At 39.5% G+C, this 17,652-nt stretch overlaps 1 protein-coding gene across 1 annotated transcript in view; it reads right to left on the minus strand.

The window, feature by feature from the left end:
• PARP1 (poly(ADP-ribose) polymerase 2) overlaps positions 1 to 17,652 on the minus strand; it is a 517,112-nt gene that overhangs the window by 329,365 nt on the left and 170,095 nt on the right. The window lies entirely within an intron of this gene.

The following is a 17,652-nucleotide window of genomic DNA, read 5'->3' on the forward strand; positions in this document are numbered from 1 at the left end:
AAGTGGAGAGAAATCAAGAGTGAAGCGTGTGTAAAATGACTCAAGTCATCTCCTTTTATACTAAAACATTGAGCACATTTGGGGTTTATTTGATTGCTTGTTGACCTTGATGAATGGTCTATTAACAAAAATAAATTCATAACTCCATGAATACTCATAGGAATCGGATGATCTTTACATCAATCCTACACCTCTCGATGAGAGGGATCCAAGAAAAATATCAGCTACCATAAATAATATGAACATGGATTTTGGCCCTAGTTGCCAATTTTAACAAGAAACATGTTCATAATTTTTTTCAGCAACAGTTCTTTGCAACCAAAACAAGGATCTATGGATGAAATAACTCTTTGTAGTAGTTTACTCTTGATCTTATTTCGTCATGTGCAACTTGAAAATGGTGTGGTTAGATGTCAGTCTCGTGATTCTACATGATGAAGGCTTCTTGGGAACTTGCCACAAAGATAACTAAAATCAATCTGCTCCTCTTGGATTGATGGTAGCATACATGTTTGAAGATATCTCAAACTTTGAATGCAGTGTTGCACCTTAATTATTTGAAGTCCTTTGGAGATGAGAGCCACTTTACTTCCATAGTGGTCTCTTTACTTCTAGTTCTATGCATATATATGTTTGAATAGATCGATTGTAGTTAATACATGGATTAGCATAATGTACAACAATGTATTCCATATAAACAATTAGAGAATGAAGAAATTTGAGGAAATTCTAATGCTGTCAACATGCTTTGTCTATTTATTTATTTACATGCTTATATACATGATATATACATGTGTACATTTTTCTATAAAATCTTGCATTAAAGACTGAACTTTTGAATGTTGCACCTGATTGATGTCGCTTTCTCAAGAAGAAGATGACTTATCTTGCAACTTTATGATGCCTTTGTTCTTGTTGCTTCTTAATGAATTCAAATTCTTAACGAAATCATATACTTCCTATTCCTCATCTTGTACGTCATTCTCTTTACTCATATAATGATGATGATCTGGAGGATTGATAAAACTTGTGCTCTTGGTTTTATTGGGAGGCTCTTCGTCAACCTTAACATCTATGCATTCCACAATCTTATGCGATCTTTTATTACAACATCTGTATCCCTTACTTTTTAATGAATATCCCAAAAATATTCCTTCATCAGATCGAGCATCAAATTTTCTTAGCTTTTCATCATTATTTTTGATATAACATCTACTCCCGCATACTTTAAAATGCTTGATTAATGTTGGTTTCTTGTGCCACAGTTCAAAAGGTGTCTTATAACATCTTGGTCTAAGATGTGCCTTATTGAGAATGTGTATCGTTGCATGCAACGCTTCTGCGGAATAGGTTTGAGCAATGTTTCTTTCTTGCATCATGACTCTGGCTATTTGCTGAACATACATGTTCTGTCTCTCTGCGACTCCATTCTGTTGCGGTGTGTCTGCAATAGAATATTGTTGTTTTATCCCAAATTCGTTACGTAGGTCTGCAAACTCATCTAATGTAAATTCACCTCCTCTGTCTGACCTTGTGCACTTTATCTTGCACCATGTTTGATTCTCTGCCAATGCCTTAGATGTTTTAAATTCCAAGTCAATCTCGAATAGTCATCGATTACCAGCATGAAATATTATGCTTCACCTGGTGCTTCTGTTCTGGAAGGCCCACACAAATCCATATGAACTAGCTGCAACAGCTTACTACTTGATAGTTTATATTTGAATTTGAATGATGTCCGTGTTTGTTTACCCATTTGACATGACTTGCATATAGTATTTTGAGGCTTCTTTATTGTTGGTAGATATCTAACTGCTCCCTTTTTGTTGAGTTTGATGATGTGATCAAATTTGAGATGTCCCAATCTCCTATGCCATAGCCAAGATTCATCTTGTTTGTTGATGTAGTATTCCTCACTCTCATCTTTCAAGATATATACATTATTCTCATTTCGAACTCCTTTAGCCAGAACCTTCCCTATATATGTTGCCTGATTTTGCAGCCTTGAGCTCTAAAGAGAATATCACACCCTTTGTCACACATCTGACTTACACTCAACAAGTTATGTTTCAGACCATCTACAAACACTACATCTTGAGCCTTTCCTCTTCCGTTGTTTAGATTGACTGTACCTTTTCCTCTAATTCTTCTTGCTTCATCATTACCGAAAGTGACATTTCCAGTATTATTTTCATTCGAGGAAACAAACTTGCTTTTTATCTCCTGTCATATGTCTAGAGCAACCACTCGTCCACATACCATTTATCGTTTTGACCTTGAGCATACAAAACTAGATCACACTTATCAAGTTTCTTTTCTTCTACCTTCTTTCTCCATTGCATATATCCATTTGTTCTATAAATGTTCTGAGATGTTAATCTATTGTCTTTAAGTTGACATTCATAAGACTTGTGCCCAAAGTTGTGACAATAGAAACATTCAGTGATATCAAGGAGAGGAGAAAATGCATTTTTGTCAAGATTCATGTTTGTTTTAATGTTTGTGAATCTATTGTTTCTCATCTTGAAATTTCCCAAATCAATTCTTCTAACATGAGCTATATACTTTATGGCTTTATGTCCAAAATTTTTACAGCAGTAACAATATCCATAAAACAAATATTTGTACCTAGTAGTGGATGTTGTTTGAGAATCTAACCATCTTGACATTTGATAATCTCGTCTCCTGAATAAGTGTGGTTTCTGATAAATTGTTGTTTGATTGTCCATTTCTTTTGCCTCATGTACTTTACCTACATTGTTCCTTTGCAACTGTTCACTTGATGTTGAAGTGTTGCTCAATTTTTTGTTCTCGGATTGATGTGAGTTGTCATCCTCTCCCATAGCAGCTTTTACAAAGGTGATTGTCCTTTTATCTTCTGCCTTAGATTTACTGGATTCTCCTTCATAGCCTAACCCAGTCTTTATGAGTGTTGACCTCTGAGCATTCAATATTACATCCAGTTTTTCAGCCCCTTTTATCTGTTGAATATTCATGTTTAGTTCAGTTTGAGCCTTCTCTAGCTTTTTCTTTAGACATACCACCTCTTCCTCCAATCTTTCACACTCTTGGTTTTCCTCTTCTATTTGTTTCATTAAAATGCCTTTCACCTTCTTTGCTTCAAATTCAACTTTCAACTTGATAATGTCTCCTGAATTTGATTCTTTCTTTACATATTTCAATAGGATCTCTTTTTGCTTTCTATTCTTTAGTTTAAGCCTTTCTATTTCATCTAGGGCATTGATTAACTCCCCCTCAAGGTCTACCTCACCTTCCTCTTCTTCTTTATATTCCTGGCAATCCACTTGAAGTTCTTCGAAGGCCATCAACATGAATTCATTGGTGTTGATTTGTGTATCTTGGGAGGTACTCCATGCCCTAGGGTGTTGTGCCATTCAGGATGGAGATAGGTCGTGCGATGCGGGTCCAGGACGTACTATTTGTACAAGGTCTCAGATATAGCATGATTTCTGTCCCAATGATCGAGAGGAAGGTGTTTGAGGTATTGTTCAAGGATGGGAAGGCAAGACTCGGCCCCAGAGGCTCTAAGTCGGATCGGATTGTACTCGGACTTAGACAGCATGGTCTCTACAAGTTGACAGGCAATCCTGTGGATCATGGAAGGAAGCAGGTGGAGCAGGTGCAAGTTCCAGAGAAGCAGGAGCAGGAGCAGGTGCAGGCTTCAGAGGAGCAAGCACAGGTTCACGAAAAGAAGTTACACTTTCCTATGAATAAGATCCAGGGTCCAGAGACTCAGAGGGAGTCTAGTTCGAAAGGGAGCTTGAAGATTCAGTGGTAGACTCTATAGTCCAAGAAGAGCGCATGGTCAGTGGAGAGCAAGGGTGCTCCTACAACTACCAAGAAGGAATCATGGAGAGAGTGGAAGACATTACAGGATAAGAAGAAGAGACAGGGTGATTCCAATAGTGACAACGACACTTCTAAGAATGGCGTAGTTCACCGTACAGGGATTGCTGCGATTGAGAGCGCCAAGAGTTGGGCGAGTGTTGCGAGCAATGATGATGATGACAAGATACTTCCTAGTCTTGGAAGTACCTCCCTTGCTAAGAGGGAGTATTGATTTGTGTAGTTTGGGAGGTACTCCAAGCCCTAAGGTTCATAGTTTGGAAGACAAAGCACCACAAGGGCAGCTTGTGGGCTTGGAACACAAGTATGAGGTTTTGGCACCCATCGAGATTTGGGACAAAACGATGATGGATTTACAACATGTGATGAATGAGGATGGTCGTGCTTGGAAAGACAATTCCAACGTAACGAAAATCCTCCAAATTCGAGTTCTCATTAGAGAGAGATTGATTTTTGAAGTTGACAAATTAATTATTGGTTGTCAAGTAGGCCGACTTGATGTAAAAGAGAGCCAATACATGTGTCACTTCAAATGAGACGATGAGCCTTAAAAGCCTATAAATTAAGGATGATTTGAGGCTATTTGAGGCATCCATTTGTGGCAATACATCTCAAGGTCAACTCTCAAATTAGAGGAGGCTAAGCCGCAGCAAGAGAGGGCCAAAGGGACAGCGTGGAGGAGCTTAAGGAGCAACGTGGCATTTCTATGGAGAGGTCGAGTTGCTGTAGGTTATAGCAGGCTACTTTGAGGCTTGTTTGAGAGTTGTCTTGAGTGCAGATTGCTAGGCAGTGAAGGCCGCAAGGCTAGAGGAGCAAATAGCACTGTTGTTGGGTTGGTTGGTGATTTTTTGAGGGGGGACGAACGCCTACAGCGGCTATTGTGCTATGTCGCAGGCCATAGCTAGCAGCTAGGTTGTCCTCGGTGCCACGTTTGGGGTCTAACAAGGCCAAAAGGAGTAGCATAGGTGTGGAGGGCTTCTCTCTTGGAGGACCACAGCTCTAAGTGGCTTGCTTTGCTGATTTGCGTGGAGGATAAGGGCTGAAGTGTGATGCCCTAACTAGTGATGCAGTGACAGCAGTGCAACGAGGTGAACAACAGTGTTTTGGGAGGTGTATTGGGTCAAGGTGTGACCAGTTTGGATCATGTTTTGAGAAGCCTGTTGAAGCCAAGTGTATGACCTTCCAAGGTGGTGAAGCATCATACTAGGAGCAGATTCAGCAGTGACGAGATTGGGTGTCATAGAGCTGGTTGGAGGGTAGCGAGTTGGCTACCCAAAGTAGCCCTAGAGCAGCGGACAAGAAGGACGTTGTTGATGCGTGATTGGGTGAAGTTTGCAGCCTAAAGAGCAGCACTTTGATGGACTAAAGTGACTGCTAGATTGGTAGATTGGAGCTCAGGAATTAGGCCTACCCAGAGAGCAGTTTGATGAACCTGTGTTCATTGTAGCATATGTGACTTGCAACAGTGATTGGAGGCAACCCTCTTGGAGTCTCGATGTGTAGTGACCTTGATGGACTAAGGCACTACTACTGAGCAATACGGAAATGAAGGACCAGCAAGACAAGATATGACATAAGTTGCAGCGACATTTGTCATTGTATCTTGTATACCATACACTGGCGTATTATTCAGATTTGGTTTAATATAACGAAGATTGGGATTGTACATATTGTACAATTTTGTTTAAAACTGTGCATATTATGCATATGTGATTTACTGCTTTATATTTCCGTTGTGCAAAGTAGTTTATGGTTGAGGTTCTTGGTTTGGTAGCGTTAGTGATTTTAAGACTCTAACCTAGGCCCAAAGTCGTGGAAATTCAACAACTGGTTCAATCTTCACAAGATGATTCATTAAAAATTTCAGATCCACTGCTATCTTCTTGAGCATAGAAATTTTTCCTTTTGAATTGTCTCTCTTTCTGCATTTTGTTAGACTTGTTCTTCTCTTTCCCTTTAGGCTGATTTTCCTCTTTCTTAAAAGGGCATTTTTATGCATAATGTCCCACTCTTCCACAGTTAAAACACTTAAATGGAAATTTTCCTTCATACTTACCTGTGACTTTCTTCAGCCTTCTGACAATTTTTTCTTTTTCTTCATCAGAACCTATGCATGACCGCTCCTTTTCTTCTATGGGCTTGTCTGCCTTGAAAGTTGCCTCTCTACTGGTTGCCTTCCCTTTTGGAATTCTCATCTCATATGTTGTCAAAGAGCCACGTAGTTGATCTCTGTTCAAAGTCTCAAAGTTTGTTGTTTCTTCTATAGTTGAAACCTTAGGATTGAATTTAGAAGGTAATGACCTCAAAATTTTCTGAACTATTACACTTTCATTGATTGTTTCGCCTAGACCCAGCATGATATTTACAACTTCATCAACTCTTAAAATAATTTAGCTATATCTTCATCTTCATTCATTTTTAAGGTCTCAAACTAGGTTCTATACACTTGTAATTTGGCCATCTTCACCTTTTTATCTCCTTCATGAATATTTTCTAATTTAACCCAGATATCTTTAGCTATCTCACAATGCATTACTTTGATAAATTCAGACTCACATAGACCACTCAGAAGTGCATTCATAGCTTTTGCATTAGCTATAAAATTCAATTTGGCATCTTTGTCACTAGTTGTTTCCTTTGGTTCTTCATATCGCATAATCACATCCCAAACTTCTATTCCTAGATACATTAAATATGCCTTCATTCTTACTTTCCAAAAGGCATAGTTTGTACTAGTAAATAGGGGGGCCTTATTTGTTGAGCATCTTTTTTAACTAGCCATTTTATTGACTTAGGACCTCCTTCCAGTTGTTAGACTACTACTGAAGGAACTTGGCTCTGATACCAATTGATATTTATGATTGGGAATTACAGGGGGGTGAATCATTAATTCAATTTTTTTTTGTTTTTGCTCAACTTGATCTTCTTTTTATGCAGTTAATGATTCATGTTTGTGCTCAATTATTATTGAATTCCTTTTGCAGGTTTCAAGGAGAGAAGTTTGCATATTTATTTATCAAGAATTCAAAACATTCACACAACACGTAAGAATAAACACATGAAGACACCAGATATAAGTGGAAACCCCAAAGAGAGAAAACCACGAATTTTGGGCTTAAAATTGATGTGAAGGCAAGCTGCTACTCCTTATTACATCAGATTTTTGTAGGCTCCAACCTACAAGAGGCTCCTACCTCGAAGGAAGCCCCAACTCCCACAAGTTTTCTGCAAGCTACAACCCACATGAGGCTCCTACCTCAACAGGCAACAACTTGTTCCTTTTCAAGCCACGACATAGAAAGGGACAGAAATCTCTCCCCTTCAAGCGCAGATATAAGGGGCGTAGTCATCACACACAGCAACTCGACGCACAATTACTCTGGGATAGTAACCTATGCTGAAAACGCGAATACAAGAAAGCATTTCATGCAATCCACCGCAGCAGCAACGATGTTCTTACCACCTTCAGCCCCATAAATAATTGAAATATTAGAATCAACAACCCTAACTCCGTTAACAGTAATCGAAATTCCAGTACTAACAATATCGTGGATTCACTAAGCCTAGATAACAATAATGATGATGATTCCCCTCACATGCATCTTAATAATAATCAAGAAGAGCCTGTACCTTAGCATTCAATTACGCCTGTTCCTAGCCTTTGTAATAATAATAAAAAAGTAGTTAATATCTCATCGTATAAATTAAATAAAGAAGAGATGGAAGTTCTTAATAAAGGGTGAAATTTTGCTATCGCCCCCTCCAGAAATTATTTGTAATCTTGAAGATGGAATTCAAGCTCTTACGGAAGAGGACAAAGAACAAGTCAGACAGAAGTGTGTCGTTATTTTAAGAAAGGCTAAACCTCCTAAGTGGAATTGAAACAATGTGCCCTAAAAAGTCTAAGAAGCAATGAACACATTGTCATACTTAGAGCTAAAAAAGGAGGGATGACAGTGATGATGGATAGAAATGAATATACCACCAAAATGAAAGATGACCTTTATAACAGTGGTAGTTACAAGAAGCTCAATGATAACCCCATTTCCAAAATTACCAGAATTGTTAAAAAGGCCATCAAAGACTCTAACCTAGAAGAAAAAGTGAAGAAGCGCTTGTCTCTTGATAGTGAAATAACCCCCCGAATTTATGGGGCACCAAAGATCCACAAAGAAGGTGCCCCCCTCCGTCCTATAGTGAACACTGTCGGAGGGCCCACATATGAATTAGCTAAATATGTTGCCAGCATCTTGACCCCTCTTGTGGGCAATACTAGCTCATTCACAAAGGACTCTAACCATTATGTAGAATTCATTAAAAAAGCAAAGTTAGATCTTGGTGATAAGATTGTAAGTTTTGATGTCGTCCAACAACTCACAAAGATCCCTTTGGAAGAAGTTGTTCAAGTCGTAACAGAGGTCACAGATCCCCAAACCGCTAAACTTGCTAAAATATGTCTTCGGTCCACTTTCTTCACCTTCCAAGGTGAATTCTTTGAACAAACCACTAGGGTAGATATGGGATCTCCACTATCCCCCATAGTAGCAAATCTCTTTAGGGAGAAATTTGAAAAGAAAGCTCTTAACACTTTCCCCTTGAAACCTAAATTCTGGATTAGGTTCGTAGATGACACCAGTGTCAATTGGCCACATGGTGACGAGGAGTTAAGTAGATTTCTAGATCACCTCAATAGCATATTTAATGATATCAAGTTCACAATGGAAGTTGAAGAAAACAACAAGCCATTCCTAAACATTCTCCTCATAAGAAATGAAGATGGATCATTGGGACATAAGGTGTTCAGAAAGAAAGCACACACTGATAACTATCTTCATGCCAACTCACACCATCACCCAGCTCAGAAGATGGGGATTCTCAAGACTATCTTCACAAGGGCCTTTAGAATATCAAACACCTCTCATACTGAAGAAGAAATCAAATACCTAAATAAAGCATTCGAAAGCATTGGACATAAAAAGATGGACATCATCAAGATCATTAGAAAGGCTAGATCCAGAAATAAAGACAAGCAACCTATGACAAGCACCCAAGTTGCTAGCAAGAGGGCATATCTTCCATACATTCAGGGAGTCACAGACAAGCTGGCTAGGGTTCTCAAAAAGAAGGACATTCAAACCTCTTTCAAACCACTATTAACCATTAGACAAAGAATGAGATCAGTCAAGCATAGGCTTGATCTCCTCCAGCAGAAGGGTGTATATAAAGTTGTATGTTCATGTGGAAAGTGTTATATTTGTGAAACTGGAAGGTCATTCCAAAATTAAACTAGAAAAGCATGGCGCAGACATCGGAAATGGCAGAGTTCGTTCCTCAACCCTGGTAGAGCATTCAGAAAAAAAAAAAAAAAAAAACTTGTCGCCATATATGTCTTGAAGACACTAAGGTTTTCACTAATGAAAGCCATCAATATAAAAATACGAGAAGCCCTTGAAATTATAAAACATACTCCATCGCCTTCCTCTCCCCATTAACCTCCCTATCACCCCTCTTGTGCTTTCTCTTTTTTCCCTTACGCCCTCTTTTCTCACTCGTCCCTTTCTCTCCTTTCCCTTCTCCCCTATCCTTTATCTATTTTATCTTACCCCTTATAATCCATCTCTTCTCTTAAAATCTAATTTAATTCCCTTGCTTTTTATCCCTCATCATCCCCTTGTTATTTCCTCCCACCCCTTAATATTCATTCGATTTATTATAGCCCCATAGATTAATAATAATACCTTTATTATTAGTACATTAATTATCTTGTTAATAATAGTGAAAAACATTATTACTATTAACAAGTATAATTAATACTAATAATAATGCAATATTATTATTATCATCCATATTTTAAAATTTATTAGATATTAACTATATTAATATTACAAACTAAATGATATATTTATAATATATAATTAACTTTAACTTTATTGGTTTTTAAAAATAAAATCAAAATTAAAATTTAATAAAATTAAAAAATTAAAATAAAATTGAAAAGATAAAAACTTCAATCTTTAAATAAAAAATAAAATAAAAATTCTTATTTCATGCTTTTTCATGTTATTAAGGTCGGTTGGTTGTCTCTCTTCTTTTCACCTCATTCCTCCCCTATTTATCTCAGTCCTTCTCTTTTCTTCTTTACAAGTTTTTTCCTGATGATGAGTCCTTGTATTGACTCGAAACGTCGAAACTAAAATGACTTCTGTGGATACTCCGAGATCTCAAAAACCTCAAAATCCTCACCACAAAAATCTACAAACTCATATTACAAATGCTAGATACCTCATTTACAGTTCCATTGTCAAGTCTATTGCTGCACTGCTTCTCCTTTTCATTTTACATCTCTTTCCTTGTTGCTCATCCACTTTCTTATGTAGATTGTTTTTCTTCAAAAAAATTCCCTATCCATTCCACATTGTATGTTTTATAAGAAATCCATATTGGCTATTTGTATTCTTTGCAGAACATGAAATGAAGCATTGTCTCTTGGACTTCCAAAACTACTCATACACTTGTCCCTTAATTTTTAGTTTTGAAATAAATTTTGCAATAGAGCTGAAATAAAAAAGCTCAACTAGTAATGATTACAAGAGACAACTCATATTTGTATCATACATTTTTCTATTAATAAAAGCATATTTTTTTCAAGCTTGTGTTTCAATATTTTGTGTTCCATTTGACAATATTCATCCTTCACATTGATAATCATAGCCTTTGCACTTCACATCACTTTCATCCTTCTTCAATTCAAGCCATCTAACATTCAACATAAATCAGCCTTTGAGCAACATTCTCACTCATCATATGCATACAAGTTACAACAAGACAAGCCAACATTTTGATTCAGCATCCCACGCTCAATATTATGATTCACATAACTGCTCCTTTGCCATCAATGACAACAACGCCAACATAAGAATGATCAAGATCCTCCATTGCAATCTTCATTAGAAGGTTCACCTAAAGGAAAAAGCAAGTGTCTCACTTAGAATTCCACCTTGTATGGGATTCATGAAATAATGGTATGATGTCATAACAAGCGAAGCAGGTCAAGGTGATTGAAGTTCTTTCAATCAAGGAAGTTGTTGAATGATGTCTAGATGACCTAAATGAAGAAATGAGGTGTGTATACATGTATTTAGTTGAGTGATGTCATAGGGTTGCAGATAACATGGATGAATGTTCTACCTCGAGAGCATGAACAAAAGAAAAGATATCCTCCTTTGGAAGGATGCATGAAGACATGGTTCGCACATTGACTAGCTGAAATCAACATAATATGTCCTCGTACGAAATATGATGTGGTCGACAAAGTTGAAGGAACTATGATTGGAATTTTCTGGGAAGAAATATATGAATAAAGAAAGGAAGAGATCGTGAAAAATGCAACTATGGAGAAGGATATCAACATCCAAGGAGTAAAAGATTTGACTATGATATCTCCATGGGAAAGATGTGAAGATCTTGATGAAGTTTGGAAAAGAAAGAGACCCTTAACATTGTATATATTTTTGGACATGTGTAAATATGTATGCAAGATGTTGATGGAAACAAGGAAATGTCATGATGAAAGACCATCACAAAGGTAATTTTGAATTAATGATCATATTCTATTTTTGAACAATATCTGGATGGGCTAATGCAAGGCTACCAAGGGAAGAGTTGTAGTTGCCATCTGCAACTGGTACTCGTGTAGGATGAAAGATCTTGAAGGAAACATGACATGAAGAAGGTAGCAAGGTATGATGGAAGGCCAAATACGGAGTGATGGATTACTTTCCAATGAAAAGAAGGATGACATGACTAACATGATTAATTAAATGAAAGTGATAAATGGTTTGTGCCCTACGAAGACGTCCCAAAAGATGAAGGCTCCATAACAAAGAAGAAATTCATGACATCGAAAGAGGGAGTCCTACAAGCAGTTGTTTGTCCCATGATCTCCACCTAAAGAGCTGCAAGACACGAGTCCCTGATCAAGAGGTAGCTTGGTCAATTCCTTGGTGAAGAGGGACCTTTGGTACATTCCTTTTATAAAAATGGGTACATTCCTTCATTGGAATAGGTGTATCCTCCCTAGTTGAGAGGGAGAGATAAACACATCATTCTTGTCTTCACTTGGGAAGAAAGAATGGAGGATTGGGTAAGCATTTGGCATTTAATACTCTTTCAGGATGTGGTAGTATGAGAGTAGTCGTAGAGGACCAATATTCTTTGAGGACTGGGAATCCAAGATAACAATAGTCCTAGTGGAACATGTGAAAATTTCTTAATCTAACCAATCAGAAATCCTACTATAGTAAACTGATTTGCATTACTACTTGTGTTCTTCATTTTAACAAGTTATTTTTAGAAATATTCAAAAAATATTAATGCAAATACTCTGTAGCCTACACCAATATACAGATCAAGTACTGAAAAATAAATGAGACAACCCCACAAAGGACACACTTATTTTCTAACTAAACGTCCCCGGAAAAACCCAGGGTGGGAAAACCGGTGCAGCAAATATGAGGGTTTTATTATTACGCAGATTTCTGAATACAACTAGGGTGCCAAATCCGGCTCACCCAATTGAGAATAAACCCAGCAAAAGTACCTCTATCCAGAGACAAATATTTTAGTGAATCCAACAACTAGATGAACAAACCCCATAGTGACTGCGTTTTCCCTAGTGTTATATAGCGATGGTTTCTCCCAGCTCTGCACTAGAACTACATCACCTCCTCTATGAGTGGCGTCACCCTCCCAGTGAGCCTTCCCAGCCCAGAAATCGATCTGCTGAACTGATGCCTGATTTGCCTCACAGAAACCCCAACACTGCCTCTACATGACTACGTCAACCCCTCTAGCTTCTGCGTCACCCTCCTGGAGTTGCGTTGTAACGCTGCCTCTACATGACTGTGTCAACCCCTCTAGCTTCTGCGTCACCCTCCTGGAGCTGCGTTGTCTCTCCTCGGTGTTGCACTACCTCTCTGTTATGCGCTCACGGCCTTGGATGAAAGTCCCGTTGTCGAACTGCCCCTCTACACTAGAAGCTTACTCCAAAATTCTTAGTAAACCACGCCCCAGAATTTCGATCTAGCTCAATTGTTGCTCTCACTGTGTGTGTTCTCGAACTGACCCCAAGCCTTCTTTTATACTTTTCCTGTTGAGAAATCAATGACCCTGATCTAATTTCTAATCAATGGCTAAGATTAAATTAGACTTGATACTCATCTCTTAAAAGCTTCTCACCCATATTTTCATTAATATCCATTAATATTTTAATTTTCCTAAGTTTAGGCTTGGAAACCCCATTAAAAATATTATTTGAATTTCACCAAACGATTTCTGGGTCTTGGAGATCTCATGTGTTCTAACCCCTCCACAAAATTTGGGAACTAGAGCACATTCGATGCTGCCCAAAAATCAACACTCCCTCTTAGCGAGGAATGTGCTCTAGCAATACTTCCCCGAAGAAGTATCACACTGAGCCACGCCATCATTCCTTTGCGTCGTTGATGCTTGGCCTACTACCCTTCATCCACTGCACTGTTGCAAATGACACTGCCATTGTCACTATTGTGTCCGTACTACAGCTCCCTCTCAATATGTTGCATCATGTTGCCCATAGCATTGCCACTGTTAACTGTTGCACTGCAACTCAGTCACTGAGAAGTAAGCAACTGAAAAGCCACCCAAAAGTTGACCTGCTGGTAAGTCTAGATATCCCTCAACGTTGAAGCTACCTCTGCTGCTAATATGTGTTGACCCTCTGATGCTACTGCGCTACTATTGTATCAGCTTTGTGCCTTCTACACTAATGTTACACTCCACTGCGCTGCTTCAAACGTTGGCACTCTAGCTCTGCCATTGTTGCTCCATCATCCCTCGCACCGACTCTCATCATTCTGCTACTGTCATTAAGGGCTCTCGTAGCTGTATGTGATCCAAAAGTTTGGGCACCTCAAGGATCTCTCTTACTGTAGTCCTCCCGACTACAGCTCAATATCGCCCCACCTCTTCTCTAGAGGTGCATGGCGCAATCACCATCATCCTCTCCATCAGCGTTCGCCGGCGCAACCTTTGAATCAAACTTCTCTTCTTTGCCCTTTTCCGATGTGTGGCGAAATGACCCATTATTCCACATCTGAAGCATCTGACTTTTGATATGTCCTCCTTTCATTTTTGTTGCCCTTGTTGTCCCGCTAATGCAAGCGCCGCATCGTCCTCTTCCTCCTTGATTCTAATCCCTTTGCTACTGCTTCCCGCCTTGGTCCACCATCTGATCTCTTCTTGTCGAAGAGTTGCCTACATCTCCTCCCAACAGGGAAGAGAAGCCCTGCCCAAGATGCTTTGGACAAAGGTTTCCCAATCTTTAGTGATTGCATTCAGGGTAGCCCTAACCATGAATTCAGAATCTAGTGTAGCCCCTATGGAGGTTAGTTGGTCACGGATCCTTTGCAATCTGAGAAAGAAGGGATCGATTTCTTCTCCCTTCTGCATTCGAAACTGTCTCAGCTGACTCTGCCCACATCTCCTCCCAACTGGGAAGAGAAGCCCTGCCCAAGATGCTTTGGACAAAGGTTCCCCACTCTTCAGTGACAGCATTCAAGGCAACCCTAACCATGAATTCAGCATCTGGTGTAGACCCTGTGGAGGTTAGCTAGGCACGGATCCTTTGCAACCTGAGAAGGAAGGGATCGATTTCTTCTCCCTTTTGCATCTGAAACTGTCTCAGTTGACTCTCAAGCAACATCTTCCGTTGAACGAAAGTTCCCTCATACAATGTGGTCAAGGCCTCCCACATTTCCCTTGTTGTGTCTTTCTCAACAATATTTGGGATCACATGATCCTTGACCCCGTCTAAGATCATGCACTTTGCTTTTGCCTGAGCCTCCTCGTACTTCTTGAGAGGATCAACATCAACCGGAACAGCAACCCTCCGCAAGGCATAATCCTTGATGCGATTTTTATCCAAAACTGTCAAGATCCTAGCCTTCCAAATGACAAAGTTGGATGCTCCATTCAACCTGTCCTAATCCCTCAATCCATTGACGACCATCTCTACTCAAATGAATGTCGAACTGGTTCTCTTCTCCCTCTTTCGTTGTCGCACCAACAAAACTCGAATCTGGATTTCTTTGGCACTAGAAAATCCTCTAAGAAACAAGCTCCCTCTGAATTTCGATTTCCTTCACGGAAATCCCTCTGCCAAACAATATCGAACCACCCCTCTGATCTATCTTTGTTGTTGCTCAACACTGGATCTAGATTTCTTAGCAAGAAATCTTTCGAGGAACTAATTCCCTCTACTTTGCTTCAGTCCCACTAGGTATTGTTCTACACCAACAGAATAAGCACCCCACCAGCAACTACAGATAAAATATGCGTTGCACCACTAGCCACGATAATCGAAATAATGAGACTCGGCAGTCTCAGCGTTGGCCCGATAACCACTACATTGCCCTCTGCAGCAACAGCGTCACCCAATCAGGCTGATGTAGGCTCTGTGTGAGCCTCCCTTGGTGACTACGTCACCCTTCCTCTGCTCTTGGCCTAAAACTGCACTGTCTCTCGTGAGAGTTGTCTTCATGCACAGATTTTACTCTGTCCTTTCGCTGATGGCTTCAGTCCTCCTTGATCTGCAATCCCTCTGATACCATGTGAAAATTTATGAATATAACAAATCAGAAATCCTCCTACAGTAAATTGATTTGCATTACCTACTTGTGTTCTTCATTTTAACAAATTATTTTCCGAAATATTAATGCAAATACACTACAGCCTACACCAATATACAGATCAAGCACTGAAAATGAAATGAGACAACCACATAAAGGACACACTTATTTTTGGACTAAACGCCCCCGGAGAAACCCAATGTGGGAAAACGGTGCAGCAGATATGAGGGTTTTATTACTAAGCAAATTTCTTAATACAACTAGGGTGCCAAATCCGGTTCACCCAACTGAGAATAAACCCAGCAAAAGTACCTCTATCCAGAGACAGATATTTTGGCGAATCCTACAAGTGGATGAACAAACCCCATAGGTGATTGCCAAGTCCCTAGTGTTGTACCGCGATGGCTACTCCTAGCTCTATGCTGGAACTACATCACCTCCTCTAGGAGCTGCGTCACCCTCCTAGTGAGCCTTCCCAGCTCAGAAATCGATCTGCCGAACTGATGCTCGATCTGCCTCAAAGAAAACCCATCGCTACCTCTGCGTCACTATGTCAACCCCTCTAGCATTTGCGTCACCCTCCTGGAGTTGCGTTGTCTCTCCCTGGTGCTGCACTGCCTCCCTGTTATGTATTCTCACTGTGTGTGTTCTCCAACTGACCCCAAGCCTTCCTTTATACTTTTCCTGTTGAGAAATCAACGAACAAGATCTAATCTCTAATCAACAGCTAAGATTAAATTAGACTTGATCCTCGTCTCTTAAAAGCTTCTCACCCATATTTTCATTAATACCCATTAATATTTTACTTTTCCCACGTTTGGACTTGGGAACCCCATTAAATATTAATTATTTTAATAAAATATAATCCGGGTGGAATTTCACCAAACGATTTCTAGGTCTGGGAGATCGTATGTGTTCTAGCCCCTCCACAAAATTTTGGAGCTAGAGCACATCCGATGCTACCCAAAAATCAACATAACATACTCTGAGAGAACCCGAGTGGGGTATGTTCTGAGAGAGACAATGACAAAGGTGTCTATAAATCATTGATCTCGCCAGCATTGTGCTCTAATCTTATGGAGAGATAGAGTTGTCAGTCAAGGCCTTGCTATATGACAATGTTGGATTATATGATGGTATAATGATCCGAATTGGATCACTATATTTTTTGTCATCCATCTCGATGCATTTAGAGTCTAGAAAGTGGAGGAATCAGCGTACGGGACCATTTTCACTGGTGGGACCCAATTTGGCGAAACGGGGTCTTAAATCTTACAGGGGCGTTTTGAGGCATCAAAAGACATTTCTTGGACCGCATAAAGCGTCGCACCTTTTGCTGTAATTCTACACACACAGAGCTTTCCAACGGCGCAAGAATCACGTCAAACGGAGTCCGTATGCAAAAGTTATGCCAGCCAGAAGTTGACCTTCCTATTCTCACGCCTATAGTTCAGGAGGATGTTGCATCAGCCCCCATTGTTCATGGAAAAGGGGCTAGCCACGTGCTTGTGATGTAAAAGTCTCTCGAAGAGTCTATTTTGTAACTCTAGTTAAGAGTTGATGTAGTCAAACTTAACCACTATTAGGCTATCGAGTTGTGGTATAACCGAGCCCTTAGGAGGAAGAGGCATTCCATTCTTTCGAGAGCATTTTGTTCCATACTTTAGCAAAGATAGCCAGGAGAGATAGGAGGTAGAGCACATAGAGAGGATATGTGCACTTTAGCAACCCATGGGCCACAGACATTACTTCTTTGTATTTACAGTCATATTTCCAGACAGAGAAAGAGAGCGAAGCGGCCTCACATTCCAGCTGGGTTTTGTCCCATAAGAGTTTCCCAGAGAGCATATCTTGTGTATTATGTGTGTGAGCTTATTTTGTCATTCTCTACTTTTCTGCTTGATTTACTTTTACATGCATGCACTAATTACAGTTAATTTTATAGATCTAGAAATTAAATAAAACTGTAATAGTGTAGAATCTCAAATTTTTAATATAATATTATTAGATTTGTTGTGACGAATTGTTCAATGGAATATCCACGGCAATTTACGGGTCCAGCTCATGCAATGCACTAGCTACATCTATGAGATTAATGGCCCGGTTATAACACACCCTG

Source organism: Pinus tabuliformis, chromosome 9 (genome assembly GCF_031772625.1).
Source record: "Pinus tabuliformis cultivar Carrire ecotype Pingquan chromosome 9, CPIR1, whole genome shotgun sequence".
In the NCBI taxonomy this organism is placed as follows: domain Eukaryota; kingdom Viridiplantae; phylum Streptophyta; class Pinopsida; order Pinales; family Pinaceae; genus Pinus; species Pinus tabuliformis.